The sequence below is a fragment of the Fundulus heteroclitus genome, chromosome 18, assembly GCF_011125445.2.
Source record: "Fundulus heteroclitus isolate FHET01 chromosome 18, MU-UCD_Fhet_4.1, whole genome shotgun sequence".
In the NCBI taxonomy this organism is placed as follows: Eukaryota; Metazoa; Chordata; class Actinopteri; order Cyprinodontiformes; family Fundulidae; genus Fundulus; species Fundulus heteroclitus.
In genome coordinates this window covers 30,656,434-30,680,072 of record NC_046378.1, presented here as the reverse complement: position 1 = coordinate 30,680,072, position 23,639 = coordinate 30,656,434, and the positions used below count along the sequence as shown (strand labels likewise).

Genomic DNA, 23,639 nt, shown 5'->3' with positions numbered 1-23,639 from the left:
CTGGCATTAGACATGGGAGTTTATACGGTGGAGAGGATGAGTGCTATTGCAAAGTCAATAGGACAAGAGGGGGAACGGGCTGCATGGGCATGATTGTTTAATTAGAGTTTACTTCATGCAGTGCCAAATGAAGTGGAAACAAACAAAAAAAGGGGAAAAAAGAGGATTGACAAAACTGATTTTTTTTTCTTGGCTGGAAGTCATTGCTACTGAGTGTGATGGGCTCGGGAGATTCTGGTAAGTTGCTGATAGTGTTGTCAATAGAAGGGCTCTGTTTTAGGTCAAACCCAAGGTTGCCTATACAAACAATTAAAATTGGAGTGCACAGTTTCATTATATATTCACTCATGCTATGTGACATTGAACATTTCCACTACTGTGCCTTTCCTTTGCTTTTAAAAACTTCTGAATAGTGACTCAAATTTAACACCAATTTTGGCTTATTTCACTTCTTTCCAAGAATTCCTGAACTATAAATGTCATGGTTGTTGTTGTTTTTTTTTTTTTACCTACATGTGGAAACAAACAATATTTTAACAACAGCACCTGAATTTGGACACACCCTATTTAAGGCAGTGGTCTCAAACTCAGATCCTCTAGGGTGGGTGTCCTGTAACTTTTAGACGTGTCACTTGCCCTACACACCTGTATCAAATGACTAAACCATCTCACCAGCATGCAGTCAAGCTCTGTAGAGCTCTGCTAAGGAGATATTTGAGTCAGGTGCGTTGAAGGCGAGACGCATCTGAAAGGTGCAGGTCCAGGACTGAAGTTTGAGACTTAAGGTAAGCAGTTTGTTGTTGGTCTTTGCTTGGCGTTGTGACAAAGCTTTCAGAGAGGACACAAGGTGAGACTCCAACAAGTTCCTAGGAGAATGAAGAGACACTAATGTAAGGAACTTAAAGGCAAGAAACTTAGATTTACAACTGAACTAGAACTACTCTCGATACCTTTTACGAAGGTGGGTTAATAAGTTAATGGTTTGTTGGTCTGGTGCCTGAAAACCTGCGAAAAGAGACTGCACTCATGTAACCCAGAACATCACAGATCTGATGTGGAAGAAAAATAAAATCATAGAACCACAATACCCTTCAACCATTACAATTTTTTTTATGCTTGTTTAAATCTTCAGCCACTAATATGTGTATTTGTTGCCTTTTTTAAAGAGATGTTGGATTTAAAATGATAGATTACGTTGCATAGTCCTACTGCACATTTGTCTGTCATGATTTAAAATAAACAGCATAAATGAAATCTTGTGAAAGGAATTCCACTAAAGTTGACTTGCACAACAACTCAAATGGACTGCCACATTTAGTCTACTTTCAGATGTTTCCAAGAACATCTGAAAGTTTTCCTTTACTTCATGCAGATTTTGTAATCTCGGGTAAAAGGGAGCAATGAAAGCAAAGGTTTTGGTTAAATAAAGGAAAGGCAAGTTTATCTGTATGGTACATTTCAGTAACATGATAATTCTAAGTGATGGAAACAAAAGAAAAGAGGAAAAAGGTACATTGCAGTAACATAAAGAAAACGTGAGCTATTGACTAAAAGTAATGATGTTTCAGTGAATGGTTTAATAAGAACAAAGGAAGCTCTAAACAAATGGGTCTTTAACCTTGATTTAAAAGAACTCAGGGCTTCAGCATTTTTACAGTTTTCTGGAAATTAGTTCCAGATTAATGGACAATAAACATTGAATGCTGCATCTCCACTTTTGGTTCTGAGGTTGCAGAGTAAATTTGAACCTGAGTGGTCTGGATGGTTGATACAGTGACAAATGTTGTTTGTATTTTGCTGATTGGCCTATCAGTGATTTATAAACTAATACAATTGTTTTTAAGTCTATAATTTGAGATGCAAGAATCCAGTGAAAGGAGCTTGGAACGTGATGTGCGTTACTGTTTTAGTTTTGGTGAGGACATGTGCAGCAGTGTTTCTGGATCAGCTGCAGCTGTCTGATTGACCTTTTTGGCAAACCTGTTAAGACACCGTTGGAGTAATCAGTTCAACTAAAGATACATTAATGGGTGAGGTTTTACAAGAATTTGCTGGGACATTAGTCCTTTAGTCCTGGAAATGTTCTAAAGGTGATAGGAGGCTGGCTTGTTGGTCGTCTTAATGTGAGTTGGAAGATTCAGGCCTGAGGCCATCACTACACCCAGACTTTGGGCTTCATCCATGGTTCCTAGCTGTAATAAATGAAGCTATGTGCTGACTTTTGCTCGCTTTTCCTTTGGTCCAAAAATATTTACTTCAGTTTTTGCTCTTATTCAATTAATTAAATTATGGTACATCAACACACATTTGTTCTATGCATCTACCCAAGGCTTGAATGGGTTCGTAGTCACCTGGGTCCATTGAAATGTGTAGCTGTGTGTTATCGTGCAGTTGTGATAATTTAGCTTGTTGTTTGTTACGATCTGAGCCGGGGGAGCATGTCGATGTATAGGTAGAGATGCTCTGATCCAATTTCTTTATTTTATTTATTTATTTTCTCTTTGATCCAGATTAAATGCTCTGAAAGGCAGCTGCAGCCCACAAAATAAATTGCCAAAATTGTAATTAAACAAACCTTTCTGCCAACACTGGGTATAAAAAAAAATTGCTAGTAGAATCCACATTACACTGTCTCTATGTGAAAGACTAAGAAAATGAGTTATGAATTATGAAAATTATTTATTTTTGTAGTAAAATAAGTCAAGAACATGCAGTATGATGATTATTTAAAGTCTTAAATGACTGTTATTTGCAATTACTAGAATTAGCGTAGTTAATATGGAGTGTTACGGGGGGACGCTATTAAATAAATGTATCATAAAATAAATAAATGTAAATATACCATGAATTAATGAAATGTAGAATAAAATAAATAAATGCACCATTGCATCTACCATGAAATAAATGTGACATGAAATAATTAAATGGAAAATTAAATAAATAACTGTACGTTTCTGTATTTATTTATGTCATGGTGTCGTGCAGCAGACTCATCATGAAATCATTTAAACTGTCACCTTCACCCATCAAACTCAGTGGGCTGGATTAAGGCCCATTCATACCCTACGTTTGGCCTACACGTCCGTATTTCTGTCCGTACGTTCTATCCGTTGACTCCTTCATACCTCCGTCCGTTGAGGTGCGCAATAACCAATATTTCCTCTAGGTGGCAGTGCTGGGCGCCAATGATTCGTCACTGATCAAACATGGCGACGGTCCAAGACGTGATTTTGTTGTATTTGCTCCTTAAGTAAACTTTTTGTTTGTCCCTGTGCCCCGGACACGACACATCATATGTGTGGGTAGTTGCGGACAAGCTCCGCAAGTTGTTCCTCGAATCCCGCCATTGTTTAAAGCCCAGAATTACAACCTTCTTCGTGGTTTTGTTGACATTTTGTACTACAAACTCAATAGCGCCCCCACCGTTTCCGGTAGTATTGCTCCGTATTGATCCGTTGAGTCCGTAAGCGTAAGCTCCCAATTTTCGTGTCAAAGTACGGACGAAATCGACGGTTAGAACGTATGAAACACTCCACACGTATCCGTATCCGTCTTTTACGTGAGGTATGAATGGGCCTTTAGGGAGACCCTGACGCCTGCTTGACTGCTTCACACTGAGCAAGACAAGACAACTTCTTCTTGGGTGAATATTGACTCCGAGGTCAATAATTTGATGTAAAGAGCAGAAATAACTTCAATAACGTGTTGCAATTTGTTTACCACACACTCGTTGAGCAACTCCAGCCTCTATAGATGTGGAGATAAAACAGTGACAACTTGCATTGACTTTGAAAAGAGATTTGGTATGTAACATCAAACATGGAAAAATCACTTGCAGCGATATCGAAAGAGATTCGGCATTGAAAAATAAGACTGTGAAAACTCAAACATTGTTAGAAAATAAAAGGTTATGATCTCATTTTATGCTGCAGATTTTGTTCTATGAGAGACGTTTTCAGTGTCACTGCAGAATTCCTTCAGCTGCGATGTCACTACAAGCTGGCACTGTTTAGCTGTCAGGGGCGGGGCTAAATTGAAGGCTCCTTCATGGGCCTTCCATTGCCTAGTTACCTTCCATACTAGTTTAGTCCGAAATATATCTAAAGATTTTGCGAGGGAGCTCGCTGTGGTTGTGGTCCAGCATGGGGGAAGCTGTAAGAGACAGGATCAACATTAGCCCCGCCTACTTGCTAACGCTGGCTAAGGTTCTCCCATGAACTTTCTAGAGAGATTTTAGACCAAACTAGGAGTATGGAGGCTGGATTTACTCAACCAGTGTGTAATAAACAAATTGCAACATATCATTTCTGCACTTTATGGAAAATATGATACCTCGGAGTCAATATTCAACTAAAAAGTTCTCTTGTCTTGCTCAATATGAAGCAGCCAATCAGGCATCAGAGTCTCTCTAATCCCACCCACTGAGTTTGATGGGTGAAGGTGACAGTTTACATGATTTCATGATGAGTCTGCTGTTTGCCTACAGAGCGTATATCTGTCCATTCCCTTCGGCCCAAAACAGACCGGACCAATCACAGCGCGGGAGGCGGGTCTTTATGATGCCACTCTCAGCGGCAGAATTACCCATAATGCAGCCGTGCTTTTCTGCTACCACAACAGTCAAGATGCATACTGAGATTTTTATTGCTTGGTGCCTTGGAAAATTAAGAAAGTGCATGCAAGTACATTATGTATCCTCTGATTTTATTATTATTGTTGTTGCATTAGCCTTCCATAAATTAGCCTGTAACAGCAGCCTCGCAAGTTATCAAGTTTCTCACAAGCTATTTTTCCCCAAATGATCGGTGAAATCCAACCCAAGAACGACGTTTGTATCCAGTCTAAAACGAAGACTGGATCAGATTGGCTCCACATTAAAAAGAATAATCTTGGGATCAGAAGAAATGTACGAACCTTAAATTAGAAGTAAATAAAAAGATTAAATCTTTCATCACAGCTCTTCTTTTTCTTCTTCCTCAGGCAGAAACAATAGGCGCCAGAGCACGCTTGCCATGCCAGACAGTCTACAACAAGATTGAGGATGAGTCAATTAATCCTGATCTAAAATGCTCTGGCTTATTGTACAGCATGTTTTGCGGCTGACTTGCAACAGATTTTAAAGTATGAATATAAAGGGTTGGGGAGAGTTTAGTGCTTAAGATTTTAATGCAAAAAAACAAAACGGTGGCTAATCCCTCACAATGTCTTGAAATATGTACATACACTTGCTCACCAAGATTACTAAACGGAGAGATTCCTAATGGTATTGAAGGATTGACAGCGCTGTTGTCGTTGACATCTGTTTGCTGTTTCTCTGGGCAAACCAGTGCATTTGTATACAGCCGCTTCCTGACAGCTGTAGTGGCTCACTAGCAGCCTGAGAGAGATTATGACTGTGCAGTTGATATACCTGACTACTGTCACAGCTGCCACCTCCACCCACACGCATTTCAACACAATTTCAGTCAGCCGCCACTAGCAGAAGATGAATGATTGGGCTCTCAAAATATTGAAGTCCTTATGGTGTCCTTTACATTCCTTGGCTTTCTCATGCGCGGTATTTTAACATCCTGGGGATTCAGAAACGTTGTTTTTTTTTTTTTTTTTTGTTCTTCGCCAGACAAGACGTTGAGCGAAAACATGGCAACGTCTGCTGTCATTTTAATTTCACCTTTTGCTTCTGTTGACTGTTTTGCACAATATCTGTGTGCAAGGGGCAGCACATATATTACATTTTTCATATGGATTCCACTCTGAAACAAATAAACAATATTGTTTCGTTTTTTTCTTTCTTCCTCCCCATGTCTAATATGTTTCTTCTTGAATATAAGTGCTTATGAGGTCCGATAACATCTGTGATATGGCACGCAAAGTGTAATATCTCTGCTGCAGCCATCGCTTGACTAGCCAGGCTCTGAGATTGGGACAAAATGCCTGCAAGGATAAGCCTCACCAGGCAGTTTGTGTGTGACAGCGTGAGAGAATTGGTACAGATTTATTGAATTTTCAATGGGAGAAAGGGGGAAAAAAATGAAACTAATAAACACTATGGGGTATTTTCTTATGAGTCTCTATTTATGACTTTTTGCCTCTTCAATAAGAACCGGGAGCTTTGGATTTGTATTTTTCTTGAGGCTATGTTGTAATTATGAACCCCCATCGCTTTGCTAAGAAGGGCCTGAGAGAGAGCCAGTTACACTGCATCCCAAAATGACTCTGAGAGTGCTTTTATTCTTCTGTCATGCTGACAAAGCTATATTTAGTCCTTGCTTTCATTTTCCTTTCTTCTGTGCTGTGTGATTTACATATGCTGCGCTACAGAAGGAAGATACTGACACAGAACCAATGAACTCAAACTCCTTTGTACTTGTATTCTTCAAAAGAAAGTGCATTTGGGAGTCATTTGAGCGTGAACAGAAGGTAAATATCTATCTTGATTGTTTGTTTTTAGTTTGGAGAATATGTTTAGTCACTTTCCCATTTAATTTCCAGCTTTTTTTTTTTTTTTTTTTTTTTTTTTTTTTTGTTCCCACTAGAACGGGTTAAAAATTGATCTAATTTTACAACCTGCACCCACAGATTTATCTGCGAGGCAGCATCAAGTGTTGAAACTCTGCAGAATAAACTAACAATGAACACGGAATAATGACATAAAATTTACAAGTTATTGCCTATTTTTGTGCATCTGCCTATCATTTTGCTTCTGATACACCTGAATTTCCTCACTAAGGTACTATTCAATTCTATTCTCCAGCCTGTAACGGCGGTGCAAATTTGGTGTCTCAGTATCCACAGAAGTGGTCTGTGAGTAAGCCATATCAACCTGTTCAAAAACATGCATGTCATTTTTGGTAACTCCAGGTTGCATCACACTATTGCACAAACATTGCTGTCATACTGATATTAGATGGCAAAAAGTACATTAAATATGAAATTTATTTAAACAATTTATTACTTTTAGTAGTTGTTGGGGTATAGCAATCTTCAAAAACATGTACCTCCCTTGGTGAGTGTGTTAGGAGAAGGCATCACTGAATGCTCCAGTTATGTAATACTTTAGCACACATTGAATGTGTGTCCTGCCCCTGGCTCTCAATTGCTCATGAGATGAGTTGCAGGAAAATTTTCCAAAGGATGGGCATGGACACAGTTGCAGGTGAGCAACTTTTGATAGTTGTCTCCTCCTGGTCTGAATGTTTTTGTCCCACTTTGCTTTTTTGTATGAATTTTTGGCATTGCAGTTAGATTTCCTTTCTTTAAATGTTTCAGTGTTTTTAAGGAAGACTCTCCAAAGTGTTCAGAAATCTTAGCTTTTGTTAACCAACTGACATTTATAACCAGCAGTAAGGCAAACATGTGAAACTGCACAATGGGCAATCAGAAAATTAGCATTCTTCTACCAATTATGAAATAGTCTAACTTTAAAAACTATAACTGCAATCTGTGTTTTCTGTTTGGTTTCCCCTTCTCTTCATGTTCAGTAGTAGAGATCTAGCCTGTGTTAGGCTTGAACAAGTGCACTGAAGTCAGGCTGAATGTCTGAGGTGGATGTGTGAAGGACAGCAGAGACAAATATGGATCACTGAGACTGTTTGATCACAGATGTAGGTAGATCCAAAAGAGAGCCAACATCCTCCTAAATATGGGAAGATTTCCTCTTGTCGTGAGAAATAAAACTCTGACCGCGATACTGATTTAAAATGCCTGCCAGAGGATTATCAGACTGCAGATCAATGAGATCAAGCTGGACATCAAAGTGTATATTACCAACATAAATGAGTGAAGGGAGAAAAAAAAACATATGCTCCTCACTCTTTCTGATTTTGAAGTCTTCAAATCTTCTTGAAATCTCACCATGCAGTGCCCCTAACATGGATGAATACTTTTGGAGGTTATTAGCTGACAGTGTGACTTCCTGCAGTGTTGACATGTGAGTGAACGTTGCCCTCTAATTGACTTGAAAGAAACTTCAACTTTTTCATGAAAGCTGTCATCAAGCTGTCTATTTTGAGTGCAAAGAGGCCCTTGCCTTGCAGCTTAGTAGTTTGTTGATTAATTAGTGCAGTCACTTCAACAGCAAAGGATATATCTGCCATCCAGTGTGCGTCTGAGATATCTAGGATGTCCTTGTCTTTACCATACTCCTTTAAGCACCTTGTCCAGGCTGAGCTGATATAGTTAATGGTCTATACCATGGTCAAACTGGCTAATTCAGCACACAAATAGCATTCAGCAGGGCAAGCGTACTGTGTATTGTAATGCAATTTTTATTGAACCTTTTACGAAACAGCAATGGAAAAATGGTTCGCAAAGCGTAAACCCAAACCATACCCTGAAATTGAATTTTTGTTTCAAATTGTTTTCACGATAAACCACAATTCTAATCCTAATAATTACTTTTCTCAGATTTAGACACATTTTGTTTATCATCTAAGGCCTCTTGCGATGGCGGCTAAATTTGTCTAAGTGTGTGTGTGTGTGTGTGTGTGCGCACACATAATGTTTTTTACACACACAAAAAGTAATTTTTCTGTCTTAAATTAATTCTCTATAAAGCAAGCCACTACAACAGAATAGCAAAGTGTCTGACATTGTCCCCTTTTGATTAAGAAAACCATAATTATAAGTAGGATACAGAGCACAGGGTCTTCTTAAGTGGTTGCAATGAGGAGAATGCATTTATTTGAAATGGAAATAAGTGTGTTAAATAATGATGTTAATCCAATACATTCTCCGCCTTTGTCTTGAGGAAATTATTAAACTTCTATGATTGACACTAACCTCTTTGTCTGGAGACTGAAATGAGCAATGGTTCATATTTTTGTTAGCCTGATATGAAGGCATTCATTCTCCCCTGCAAAGCTGACAGAACAAGCCTCCTAGAGGCAAGTTAATACAAAATTATCACATTTTCACATATAATCAATATTGGTCAGTGACAGTGGTCCTCCATTTTTCACCACGCTAGTTGTCTGGAGAGAATATGTGGCTCTTTCCTGGTAAAGGACCCTCTCAACGACTTGGAGATGGAAATGGCATTTTTAACAAGCAGCCTGGGAAGCTATTGATTATAGTGCCATTTCCTCTGCTGCAGCTCCCATGCCCCTAGAGCCATTCTTGCCGTACACGCCTGTTGATTTTAAAAAAGGAAGAGTGAACATCACATGTTTTATTTTAAATATTTGAGACTTGTTGATGAAGCTGTTTGGTGGGCATATTCACTTTTTATCTTTGTGAATTTTAATCTTAGTCTGTAATTTATACAGTCTATTTTTGTGGAAATGTACAAAAACATTCTTTTTAATTTTACATCGGCTGCATGTTTAAAACCGAGCATCCCATTCTACTTAGATCCCCTTCAAAAAATCTTGTTAGATTAATATTGGATTATTTTTTTATTTTGGAGATAAAATCTTTATGTATTAGAAACAATACCATTTTAGATTGTAATGTTCTTGAAAATTTGTCAATGTCTAAGTACTGTCTAAATTATCCATTGTCAAAGATGTTGGGATTAAATCTCTTAGATAATCCAGGAGAGTAACATTTTTTTCTCTTGCATTTGTTTAAAAATAATTCAATATCAAAATTTTTAGTTGGTAAACTTGTATTAATTTTGTCATTTAACAGTGCTGAACTATTAAGTTCTTGAATGTTGGTATATTGGTGCTTTTCACATGAGCTGCTCTGTCTAGACCAGGTCGTTTACCACCCTACATTCTTCACACTGATCACTAATGCTTGTCTCGCAGACGACTGTGATCATGTCATCCACTTGATTTTGAGGTTTATCTGCAAGCTCCATGATTCATAAGGAAACCCCAAATGTTAGTGTATTTTGGTACCTGAGTAGGAAAACCTAAAGTTTAATTTAAAAACTCCTAGTAAGACTTGAGGAGACATAAAGGGTTTATAAACACCATATCTGATTGTACTTTGCAAGCGTTTGTCACTCAAGAGGCTCATTGTTTCTCTGGAGGAGCTGGAGATGGCGATAGCTACCCAGGTGGATAGCTATTACTCATGCACTTGACAAACCTGGCGTTCATGGAAGGGTGCCAAGAAGAAACCGTCGAAAGAAAGTTATACTAAGATCCATTTTAAGTTTGATGAAAGCCATGTAGGGGACACAGGAAACGTGGAAGTAGGTGTTATGTCAGATGAGAGCAACATTTAATATTTTTGCCTGCATACAAACCATGTATAGCAGAAATCAAACACTGCTGATTAAATCTGAGCATGCCATCCCCATTGTAAAACATATTGGTGACAACATTGTGATGTGAGAAGACTTTTCACTAGCAGCGACAGTGAAGATGGATTGAGCTTAATAATGAAAGAAAACCAGTAAGAGGCTGCAAAAGAGACTGCGGTGGAGGTTCTTGTTTCAGCAGGACGGTGACCCCAAACATACAGTAAGAGCTACAATGCAATGGTTTAGCTCAAAGCATATTCATATGCCGGAATAGCCCAGTCAAAGTGCAGACCTTAATCCAGTTGACAATCTGTGCCAAGATGTGAAATTCTATGTTTGATGTTAGCAAAAAGTCTCCAGATGGTCAAAGATGAAAAGGATGTATACCAAAAGACTTGCAGTCAGAATTTCAGCAAAAAGTTTCAGCTGTTAATGCCACACTGTTCAGATTTTTTTGTTGGCCGTTTTAAAGGTTGGAGGGTTGGGGTAGGTCAGTTTCAGGAAAACAAGGAATTCTCCTTAAGGAGGGCATGCAAACTAGGCAAGGCAAATTTATTTATATAGCACAATTCAGTACAAAGACAATGCAAAGTGCTTTACATGATTAAAATATAGCAAAATAAAACAGAATAAAAGCAAGTAGGAATAAAATATAGATAGAAAATAGAACAAAAAAGTGGTGATTCAGTTAACTAGGACAGTTGAAGGCAATTTTAAACAAATGTGTTTTTAATCTTGATTTAAAGGCACTAAGGTTTTCCACATCTTTACAGTTTTCTGGAAGTTTGTTCCAGATAATTGGAGCATAGGAACTAAATGCTGCTTCTCCATGTTTGGTTCTGGTTCTAGGTATGCAGAGTAGGCTGGAGCCAGAAGACCTTAGTGGTCTGGAGGGTTGACACACTGATAACAAGTCTGTGATGTATTTAGGAGCTAAGCCATTTAAGGATTTATAGACTAACAGAAGTATTTTAAAGTCTATTCTCTGAGATACAGGGAGCCAGTGTAAGGACTTTAGAACTGGGGTGATATTCTCTACTTTCTTAGTCTTAGTGAGGACACGGGCAGCAGCGTTCTGGATCAGCTGCAGCTGTCTGACCCACTTTTTAGGCAGGCCTGTGAAAACACCGTTGCAGTAATCAATTCGACTAAAAATAAACACATGGATTAGTTTTTCTAGATCCTGCTGAGACATCAGTCCTTTAATCCTAGAAATGTTCTTCAGGTGATAAAAAGCTGACCTTGTAACTGTCTTTAGATGCTTTTGGAGGTTCATGTCTGAGTCCATCACTACTCCCAGATTTCGGGCCTGATTAGTGGTTTTTAGCTGAAGCGACTGAAGCTGTGTGTTAACTTTTGATCTCTCCTCTATTGGTCCAAATATTATTACTTCTGTTTTACTATCTGCTGCTCTCAACATAGCTAAAAGAAAACGTATCCCCCCCCCCCCCCCCCACAATAACATTTCATCTTGATGGCTGCACATTGGTGAGATGATTAGCATTGTGGCCTCACAGCTTGAACCTCACTGTCAAGCCTCACTGAGTATACTTTTCACCTTTTTTTTCCCCCCATGTATGCACATTGCATTTCACCCTCAGCGACCACTCCCTCTTCCAAACAGTCAAAAAGCATGCCTGTAATCCAAACTGCCCTCAGTTGAGAACACGTGTGCATGGTTGGTTGTTTTTAATGCTGGTCCTGAACCATATTGGTAGCCTGTCTGCACTCTGCACCGGGTCTCTCTCTCATCGCTATCCGGGATCGACTCCAACCCCCTGGAACTCTAAACAATTAAGTGGATGCGTATAATGAATGGGGGCATACAAAGAAGGTTATCTGTGACATAAAATGGGTAGAAACCATGATTATTCACTACATATGAAAGATGGTGTTTTAGGCAATGCAGCAAATTGTTTTCTCTCCATAGACTAGCTTTGGAGATTAAATATGTCTACTTTTGTAAATTTGTTTTCTTCAGACCTAATTTATGTTTTTGAACAATTTGAAGATGAACAGATTTGCATTCTTCATGTTTTGCTCTTGTCAGACCAGAAAGAGACATTATTGTATGCTAGCGCTTCCTTGAGGATGAACTCCTGAACATCGTTTGTCAAGGTGCAAGAGGCGTTCACTTACTTGGAGATCACAATGTGATCCTTTGTAACCATGGCCAATAATCTTCAGTGCTAACTTCTTATGGATTCACTCTGGATGATTGATTGCTCCTCATGACCTTTTTCTTCGTTACCCTTTTCCAGCTGTACACATCAACATTTTTTTTTTAGTCCTCTGAATTATATACGTGCATACTTCTTTAGGAAATAGAATTTGGTGTGCTCTCACCCTTAATTGGGAATGTGCATTATAACTCACCTTTTATAATTAAATGTCAATTCTATCTGTGGACTTATCTTTTTCCCTCGCAGAGATGCAGTTTTGACCAGGAAGAACAAAATGTGCAATTCTTTCCATTCATGATAACATTTACGAGTATTTGAAGAGTTACAACTTCACTGAATATCCTGCTGCCTCAAAGTTCAGCTTGTATAAGATGGTACGAAATTCTGTCTGCTTTGCTCATAAATCTGTGGATGAATTCAGCCTTTAAGTTGGATTTCAGCATTTTGTAGCTTATTTCCCCAATGACACCTTTGTCTTATTGCTCCCAAGCCCTGTATATCATTTACAACTTTCTGAGCAGATACAGTCCCGTAATTCAGATACATCTGTACCATAACAACTGTGATTTGTCTTTGCAACCTTACAGGTCATAACCCAATGCTGATGCAAAACTAGAAAAGATAGATGTCCTGAGGCGGTCCCTGTGAACAGGATCAGGTGCCAGTCAAGGCTGGCAGCACATCAAATTGAACTTGAGGATAAAGGTCAGATTTTCTTTCTTTTTGTTTTGCTTTTATCAGCACCAAGTTCCTAAACAGTTTTTGCTTCCTAAGCGGAAGGTCAACCTAAAATCTCTGTTACTGTCACATTTTTGTTGTTTTCCTTTGATGGTAGAGGTTGACAGAATCTAAAATTTAGCTATTGTCTTTCTGTAAAGGAAAGAGAGAGTAGAAAAATATGACATGGACAGTTGTTCTCTTCGGCCACAAGAGTTAGGTTTGAAGGCAAATCTTGAAACTCATTTGAATAATTTGCTGCCTATTGATATACAACAACATTGACCAACAACATATACAATTGTCTAGCTTATGTCTGAAGTTTCATTCGTCATGTGTTATAACGTAAAATTCTGTTTGACCCATAATAAAACAAATAAATAACAGTTTAGCTAATAAATAACCAAGGAAAGGGGAAAAACATTCTTGTCTGTCAAGTTTCTCAACATCATTTTATTTGAGTTAAGAGTACCCAACACTGCAAAAAGCTCACAGAACACTCTATTTTCATTGCTCATTAATTGCCTAATTGCTTCCCAACTGTCTTTTTTTTTTTTTTTTTCAAACTGTGGCTTCCTGACGAAGAGGGCAAAGCTCACAGCTGGTGTCTGAAAACAACCTATTAATCTTTTGTCACAGCGTTGTTATAAACTAGTCTCATTAGCAGTCCAGTTTCCATAACTTAAGCTTTTACTTTATTTGTTATCCATTATATTGACTAAAACCGGTTCTGTTTATATTAATAAAATAGCAGTGAGAATACACATTTTCTCACTGCTATAGAGAAAAAAAATGTTTGATCTCTTTGTACGTTCTTCCATATTTTTTCTGCTTAAATGGTTCAGGTCATTAAATACATTTAAAGATTAGACAGAAATGACACAAGTAAACAGAAAACCGGAGATGAATTTATCTGGCCACTTCAGGCATTACTACTGCCACACCTGTTCTCAATCAAGAACACTCAAATGTAGGACCTGGCAGGAAAAATAAAAAGGGTAGTAGACCACCATTACTGGGGAAACTCAGGAACAAATGAAAAGCGAAGTAAATGAGAGGACAGATCACAAAAGACTGCAGAATGGCATCCAAAAAAGGCCTCACTTGTGTCCAGTGTTTCTGACTCCACCGTAAGTAAAAGACTAGACAAAATTGGCCTTCGTGTTCCAAGTCGAAATACACTGCTTAGTTAAAGAAACATATGGGCTCAATCTTGCCTGCAAGCTTAACTCTCATGGTATCTGTGCGTTCACAAACAAACGAGAATCCATCTTTTACAGCTCCTACTTCAATCGTTTGTGACTGAATCAAAAATGTTTTGGGCCAATCACATTGCAATATTATGGTTTAAGTCGGGACATACCAGCTGTGAGCAGCTGAGCTCACAGCTGAACCGTTTTGTCAGAATCCACAAGTTCTGTGAAAGAAGAACCAAGAAGTACCTTGACTAGGGTAACTTGTTGTAGTTTTGCATTGATATCGTGATTCTGTGGCATCTCTGCATTTGGGGCCAGCAGGGCCTGGCCCCACCAGATGGCGTTGTAGAGTTCTATGTTCACAATAATCAGTGGGAAATGATCGTTCTTTATGGAGTAATATTGTAAACAAGATCAGATTCCCTTACCATTAAAATTCTGTTAGAAACATTTGTGTCTATATGTGTAAGTTGCCAGAATACTGACAAGCTCAATAGGCTAAATCCTCCTGAGGTGTCTTGATATTGGGGCCGGCCCACCAACGTTTGTTTAAATAACGAACATCTGAAACTGCAGTGAGCATGCCCAACCCGCTCTCAGTAGACAGTTGTGGGGCACAAATCCTCTGGTCCCAAGCTCGAATCGTCCAATGAAAATACTTGAATTGCACACTTTATGTTAACGTTCTACCAGATAGTGTGTGACAATTTAGGCAAGGCAAACTTATTCTTATAGCACATTTCAGTACAAGGACAATGCAAAGTGCTTCACATGATTAAAACATTGGAAAATGAAAAAATTAAAAGCTAGTAAAAAAACAAAAAACTGTTGGAATAAATTGTAGGAAAATTAAACAAAATAAAATATTTCTATACACAATTTTATGCATAAAATTTTTACTTACGTGTAGCTTATATAAAATGGGGTTTCTATTGTGTCAGGTTGTATACATAAAAAAATAAAATAAAATTAGTTGCTACTAGTAGGTGTTGAGTTTTTGTGCCCCACTTAAATTAGCAGAGACGCCACTGCCGTGATTGACTAAAACCAACAATAGGTAGGCGGGCACTAGGTGTCGCTTCGTCAAATCAGCTCGGAGAGTTGTGCTGCAGCTCTCTCCTTTCCCCAAACAGATTCGATGGGAGCAGACCCAGCTTGATAATGTGCAGAACATAGAGCACTGCACATTATTAAGTTGGCTTGCCAGGTAACATCTCAGTTGTGCCAGAAGACGATAATCTCCAACACTTTTTTGTGAATATATCTGTAGACTTACCATACAAAAGTTGAGCTTTTACAAAGGTGTATGTCCCATTACATCTGACATAAAAGTAACGCAGCATTTCAGAAAATTAACAATGTATGAGCAATAACATATGGCGTTGGTATTGTAATGGTCTGGGGCTGTTTTTTGTGCCTCGAGACCTGACAGACTCCATGTGGTAAATGGAACTATGAATTCTGCTGTCTACCCAAACAACGTGAAGGAGAATGTCCGGCCATCTGTTCATGACCTCAAGCTGAATCGCGCTTGGGTTCTGCAGCAGGACAATAATCCAAAACACACCAGCAAGTACACCTCTGAATTGATAACGAGAAAATTAAGAATTTGGAGTGGCCTTGTTAAAAGTCCTGGCAAATTATGTTATGGTAAGTACTTGACTGCAGTCTTTGCTGCTTAGCAGGCTCGGCTAAGATTTAGGGGCCATGTAAGTTTGGATCCCTCCCCTTTCCACCCCATTCATAATAAAAACCTACATTTAACTTTTATTTTGTTTCCTTGTATTATTTTTGTCCAATATTAAAATTTTGATCTAATGCATTCATAAATAAAGAAACATGACAAACAGGGCAAACTGTTTTCTCACCAATGTATAAGGTTGCTTGTTTGCCAATACAAATCTGTGTTAAACGGCAGCATTTAAATAAATTTCACAACATCTGATTAAAGCGAGATTCTAAAGTCAGAGTTGGCAAGTGTTTTGCAAAATGCATGCTGAAATTATAATCAGATAGTGTTGGGTGATATATAATTATTAGATTAAGGATTATACAATCTTTTAGGGGTGAAGTTAATGGTTACAATGCCAAATTTAGATTGAATGTTGGTTTTACCCTTTTTTTTAAATGAAATCGTAACTAAATATGATACTAATTATGAGACCATTTAAAAACTCCAGGACTTTTGATTTTTACAGCTTTGTCTCAGTAGCTTTTCTATAGACACAAGAAGGCAGCTGTGCTGCAGTTTTGACCCCACTCCATGCAGATGGAGAAACAGCAGAAGTTCTTCTTCCAGTAGCAACTAGCTGCCTAGTGGCTTATGGTAAGAAATTAACTTATAGTTGCACGTGTTCTGTCTTAAAAATCCTTTAGTTTCTTTGTATAAATTGTTACTAGCTGCTTAAATTGGATCACTATAGACTACCCTGTGCTTTGACACAACAGGAGATTCAGAATACTAGTTTGAGAGTTTCTTGAAGTAAGATGAGTGTCTATTTTATAGTGTTGGGTCAGCAGATGAACTGAGAACTAACCATTACTCTTGTCCATAATAGGCTCAAACATAAATTCACAGGCCACTCTAGTAGTTATACATGGTCCAAACAAGGTTCAACCTTTTTGCCTTCACATCTGCCTTTATCAATCTTGGCAAACTTTCTTTAGCAAGAGTCTTTGGAACATTTTTAAAAACATTGGCTCATACTGATATAGTGTCACACCCTCCACATCCATGGTTTATCTCCAGTTCCGGTGCTATATTGATTGTAATCTGGTGTCCCTGGAGGTTATTAGACAACAGTTAATTCATTGTCATGTTGAAAAAAAAAAAAAAAAAAAAAAAACATGGTTTGATATATCATACAACAGCATGAACAGTTCAAAATCAACAAAATATAAAGTTGTTGACATTAAATTTTGACATTACCACCTGAATAAGGTAGCTGAAAATGGGCATGGCCAAAATAATGCAATGTTTTTTTTATTTTTTTCAAAATGCTGTTATTCATTGTAATGATCCTGATCTGAATTTTAAGTTTTAATTTTGAGTTATTGGTGAACAGTAGGGGCACTCAATGTGGTCCTGAATCGCTGTAGTCCATCTGATTCAAGATTTGACATATTGTGCTTTGATGGTATTATGCGTACCTTTTGTTGTGACAAGTGGGAATTTGAGCTACTGTTCCCTTTCTGTCATATCAAACCAGTCAACCCATTATCCTCTAACCTCTGACAGCACCAAGCCATTTTATGTCAAATCTGACGCCACTCACTGGGTGTTTTCTTACATTCCAACCACTTTCTCTAAATCTGAGAAGAAATGATTGTGCATGAAAATCCTGCTACCTCAGCAGTTTCTGAACTACTCAGACCAGCGCAATAACAACCATGCAATGTTCAAAGTCACCTAAATCCACTTTCTTTGGTTTGAACTTCACAAACTCTTTACCATGTGTAGATGCTTAAACGCATGGAGTTGCTGCCCTGCGATTGGCTGAGTTGCTATTTATGTTAACAAGCCATTAAATAGTTGAACCTAATAAAAGGACTGGTGAGTGTAATTAGTAGAAGGGAAATTATTTCAACGGCTGTCTCCCCGTATTGAGATTTCCTTTTAAGATTCAAGGCATAACGGGAAATTAAACAGCACTAATTAACACTCACGGCTGTCAAAACACACTGAAGATTTTATCTCGGCTTTAGAAATCCGAATGAGATGTTCTCCTGCACATACATACAAACATGGCCGCTCCTGACCTTGAATAAAAATATCATAAACAAGCTGAGATTTATGAAAATCCTCTCATTGGTTATGTAAGTGCATGCAGAACCTATTGCTATGAGTATTGAACTAATGATCGGTGGAGAGAGAGCATTCTCAGGTGCCAAGCCGTCCTGCTAATTTGATTTGGAATAAAAAGCAAGACAGGCTCTGCTATATTGGTGATTGTTAAAAATGCTGTCAGGTATTCTCACTCCCCATATGTCTCTGTTATATAAAAGACTATTTTTTTGTTTTACGGTTTAAGGGTTTTAAAGTCACTGATTTAGAGTAGCATGCATAGTTTAAACTATGCTCTTGTTTACAAATAGATCTTGTCCAGATGTGGCTACCACTTGAGCATCACCGTGTGAGACGCAGATCATTGTGTCCTTGTGTTGTCATTACACGTTGATCATTAAAGCTGCTTAGCGTGGGGGTGAGCCACAGCTGTACCCGTGTGGCTGTTTGTATGGATTCTCCAGCTCTTTCTCCTGTTTGACATAAAAGCTCTGTCAGTGCCAGATGAGCGCTAGCTGAAAGCTGGATGTAGGCTGGTCAATCCTCGTGGGTTCACCTGTCAGCTAGTGTTTCTCTTTGCCTTCTAAAGCAACACTGACACTTCCTCTGTCCCTTTCCTCCACTACTCTGCTGTCAGTCTTTCTTAGGTCCTTGTCATCCCTTACTGACTCCTATCACCACTACGGGGTTAATGATGCAGCTTCCTGCCTGGGTCACGTCTTTCCAAGAAACCAGTTCCCATAACACTTTTTTTTTTTTTTTTTTTTTTTATTTGCCTTGTTGTAATATTTGCTCCACGTACAACATTCTTATACTCCATGAAGTCAGAGCTTCAAAACTGTACTTTTTCCTGAAAGTGTGTATTAGCAATTGGCGCTAGAGTTTAAGCAAGCTAATGAGGGCATGATTTTTTTTTTATAGACTACAAGTACTATTCCATTACCCTGGATTTAGTTTATTTCAGGACCAATGGATAATTTAATCTCAGCCAAGTCTTAAATGTGTCTCTTAAACTAACATAATGCCATAATGATTAATCAGACTACTTTTCTGAGCTTACTTTGATTAATTGGTCCCTTGCAGAGTTTATGTGTGACTAAACAACACGCAGGCATGTCATTTCTCAACACAGTCGAATGTAGGTATAAAAGTTCAAGCAGAAACAGCATGAGGGTAATTAATGAAGCCACTGCTGTAGAAGAAGCCTCACAGCATCCAAAAAAATGCAGCTTGAAAAAAAGGGAAATTACTTAGAAACTATATCCAAATGTGTTGCATTACAGTGCTGAAAATGCTAGATTGAGGTTTAAAGGTGTATATAGCCATGTTATAAGCTTAAAAAAAGACCAAAAACTGTTTGATCATGATAAAATAACTTTATATACACCTAGCCTCCATCCTGATAATGTTTTGATGGTCCTTTTTTGTGGATAAATATAGCCCCTGCACAATTGGCAGAAATAAACAGATGTGGCGTCATCTAGCGATGGTATCGCAGAACTATGATAATGTCGATTTGCTTAATTAATAAATCAAAATTAAATGATGCCGAACCAAGCCTGATCCTCTCAAATGCCTCACAGTAAAGCACCTCTGCGTGATCGAAGACCAACCGTTATTAATTAAAATAATTGATCTAACAGCAAGTTTAACAGCCTCATATCAGAAAATGTACTCATTTCAATCAACTCTGCCGTCACATCTGAGCAATCGGCAGGTTTAGAGTGCCGCTTCGGTGAACATTAATAGTCATACTGTATTCCTAGCAACATTCCAGTGTTTTCCCTCTTGGAATCATATCTTTTTTTTTTTTTTTTAACACTAGTTCTTGGAACATTCTTCATTGTTTTGCCTGGAGATGCAAATAGCCGTTAGCTGCTTTCTTGTTTTTAACACTTTTTTTAAAAAAAAAAACAAAAGGCTTTATTTACTAACAAACTGAGCAAAAACAGAGCATAAAACACCAAATTAACAACTAATATGCCAGCAAGATGTGATAATCTTTCATAAAAACTTTGTATGCAACCAGAGTGAGCTACTGACATATATTTATTAAATAAAAGTCAAATAAGGTGGCCTGCAACTTTTAAACCGATTTGATTCAGTCCTCAAGTATTGTTTTTAAATTAAATTAATCTACACGTGTCATACCCAATTATTTTAGACAACTTCAATGCACAATCCATACATGTTAAACTTTATTTTTTTAAGGATAATATAGTGGCTGTTCAATTTCGAGATAGAACTTTAGCAAATTACGTAAAGTGCAAAGGGCGTCATATTTGACTTGAATTTCATGTCATTAGCCAATGCAAGGTAGTGCATTGTGTGAATCAGACCAAAATGGTGAAATAAATGGTCTTTTAAACAATAATAAAAGAAAACTCTGGCATGCATTGGTATTAAGCCTGTAATGAATCTTGTACAAAATACCTTAAACAGCCCTTGAATAAGAAAGACACAATGTCCAGCTTAACTTAAAGGTTGCGTAAGTAGAATATTATTTGTTGAAGCAGGCAAGAGGCTCATGGTAACTGAGAGGTCCACAACTCAGCTGCGAGATTCTGTTCACTAGACATTATGTATGCTCCCAAAGCTTGGCCTTTGTGGAGAAAGAGAGGGGAAACCCATTGTGGAAAGAAGTCCTATCTCCAGTTGGCCACAAGCCATTTAGGCAACACAACAAAGGAGTCTGATCAGTGCAAATGAAAACTAAACTCTTTATGCTACATACAAAATGATGTTCGCACCGTCCAAACAGCTTGAAGTTTACATCAGCCTCATTCCAAATTGCCATGAGGCAATATAGGGAAAAAAAACATATTTTGTTTTCCTTCCTCATCATAGCAACATGTTACTTTGTGTTATTTGCTTCACAATATCCCAATAAAATACAAAATTTTTGTCATGACCATAACAAAACAGAGAAACACACACACAAGTATGAATCTTTTCAAAAGCCACATTCAGGTATATTAAGGTCAATATTCATCTTGGTTCAATTACATTGTGCTTTAAAGGTTAAAAATTTAAATTCTTTGGTATATCAGACATCTCAGGACTTCATATCTAATTTCCTTAGTTGCATTTTGGTACCCATCTTACAGACTGTTCCATCTGTTTTATTACTCTATTTTAAGCTCATGTTCGATTTCCTAGTTAAAACTCAGTGTTAATGCTAATGGTTGGCTGCATCAGTTTAGACACTAAAGGTGATTGCAAGTCCAAAGTGGACTTGTGTCTCACACGAAAACCCATCTCCAGATTGACCAATGCAAGATTTAGTGAGCAAGTGCTGTAAATGTGAAGATACGTCTCCACACCCAGCCATTTGGCTTGGAATTGCAGAGAGGTAAGCACTGAGGTCCTGTCCATTTGGAAGACTGACAGCGTGATCATGGCCCTCTTAATCACATCTGGCTGTCTCATTTTTCAAAGCTAGCACTGTTGTTAAATGTTATGCCCCTGTCCATCAATGCATCAGTGCATTTGCATTAATAATTTGGCTAACACTTAAGAGAAGCTAATTCAATCAAGAGTTTAAAAAAAATACACACACACACAGCAGATGAACTATAAAAAAATGTTTCACAAAGGGGAGACTCATTATGGGGGAAGAAATGTTATAGAGTGCAATATTAACATTTTATTGTTGTATTTTTAAGTTTTTCTAAATTTAGGAAGTTAAAATGAATGTCAAGAAGTAACTGATTTCAAATGGTACTAAATTTAGAGAGGTGCTTGAGAAACAAACATTTCAATTGATATGAAAAAAAAGTCTGTCTCAAAGTTTTAACTCCAAAACATTTATTTTTAGAATTATTAAACAAATTTGAGCCGTTTATTGTCTCAAATCTTACTCCAAGATCTGAGGCAATAAAATAGTTTAGTTTATTTACTGAACCATTTTTTATTTTTATTTTATTTGAATTAATCTGACTGCTTTGACCTATCAAAACTGAGTATAGATATGAATATTCTGGTTGTCCTGAAGACCATTAGTCAGGTAGTGCTTATAAATAACAGGGAAAAAAATCTGTCTTGTTACCTCTGATAGAAACATAAATGGTAATTATCAGAGATTGATTTTACAAATCAATCTACACTAATTGCTACAGAACAGTTTGACATGAGGCTTTTAGTTTAACTATTGATTGTAACTCTCCACCTGTGAAATCTAGCTCTTGCTTCTTTCCTCTTATGCACTTTGACATAATGCACTGATATTAAGCTCCTTGGGAAAGGTATACAACAGGTTTTCCTTCTGCAAAGGTTGACAGCTTCATACAGCGAAGCGAGGTGAAGCCGAGGACAAACAAACCTCACAGATTCTGTGGCAAGAACCGACCTCCGGCCAGATACGACCCAGCATCATGTTATTTATTGTTAACTATCATATTTAGCCTTGAATCGTCGCAGAAAACCATATCGAGGGATGTGATAAATAAACTGTGGTTGGCTTCATGTCTGATATTGTAAATTTAATTTAAAGGGATTGCTCAGATTTTTTTTTCAAGTGAGGTTATGTGGAGACATAATCAGCAGGTAATATCTTTCCTGCAGTAGATAGCTTGTGGTAAACATTGCTAGTCATGTTTTAAAAAGTGGTAAAATACAGTTTTATAGATTTTCACACTGCCTTAATTGTCCCTTTGATAACTACTCCGTGGAACAACTGAATAGCCATTCAGCATTAGTGTGGTACAAGGGAACGTCTGTTTTCACTGCAGAGAGAATAGTTTGTGCCCAGCATACCTCTACAGAACCACACTTTAATTTTACCTCCCTTTACGAACAGTCAGATTTCTGTGAAAATGTGCATTTTTCACAGAAATCTGGTGTTTGACTATATAATTTGAAGGATATAGAAAAAATAAAACACAATGGTGAACCATCTTTTTCATCTTTGTAGGTTTATCTGACATTCCACAACCTTCAAGTTGGATGCATAAATGCCAACTAAGTATCACTCTTGTCAACACAGCCCGAGTGCTGGATGAGACGTGTCATCCTGACAAAATTTAAAATGTGTTTTGAGGCCCCCTAGTTGAGTGGTTGCCATTCTTTCTCATCCATAGGCAGATTTATGCCCGGCACTTCTCCCGGGAGCAATGAGCCCAGCCCGGCAGATCCAGTGGCATATTTGTCTGTCGCTCCCTCCCTGTCTTCCTCTTCCTTTGACTTCCTCTGTAAAGAGACCCAGGTGGGAGCATTGTGGAGCGTAACCTTGGATTCCCCTCGGAACATCACCTTTGGTCAGCAGTTTGACCTTACGGTCCCGTCGAAGGCATCAGAATAGAAATTAGGAGCTTGCCCTGACATACAAGAACAAAGCCAACTCCACAAATAGGCAGATCGACTTAAAATAAAAAAAAACAGCATTTTAAATTTCTTTTTTTTTAGTTTGCTGATTTTATTAATGCCTGTCAAGATTCCAGATATGTTGTCCTTGCATCACATGTTAGGAACATGAGGTGAACGAAATTAGATTCCCTGGTCCCAGTTTAAGGTGTGATACAAATAAAATGAGATGCACCAAAATAGAAATATAAAAACAATAATGT

The 23,639-nt window shown here is 37.9% G+C and overlaps 1 long non-coding RNA gene across 2 annotated transcripts; it reads left to right on the top strand.

The window, feature by feature from the left end:
- The first annotated feature begins 759 nt into the window (after positions 1-759).
- On the top strand, positions 760-23,395 carry LOC118566782. 2 transcript variants are annotated; one of them, XR_004933280.1, is made up of 3 exons: positions 760-785; positions 12,966-13,083; positions 23,154-23,395. It is a non-coding gene; the product is annotated as an uncharacterized LOC118566782 (long non-coding RNA). The 2 variants fall into 2 exon arrangements; XR_004933281.1 differs by lacking the exon at positions 760-785 and adding an exon at positions 12,630-12,752.
- The last annotated feature ends 244 nt before the right edge of the window (positions 23,396-23,639 follow it).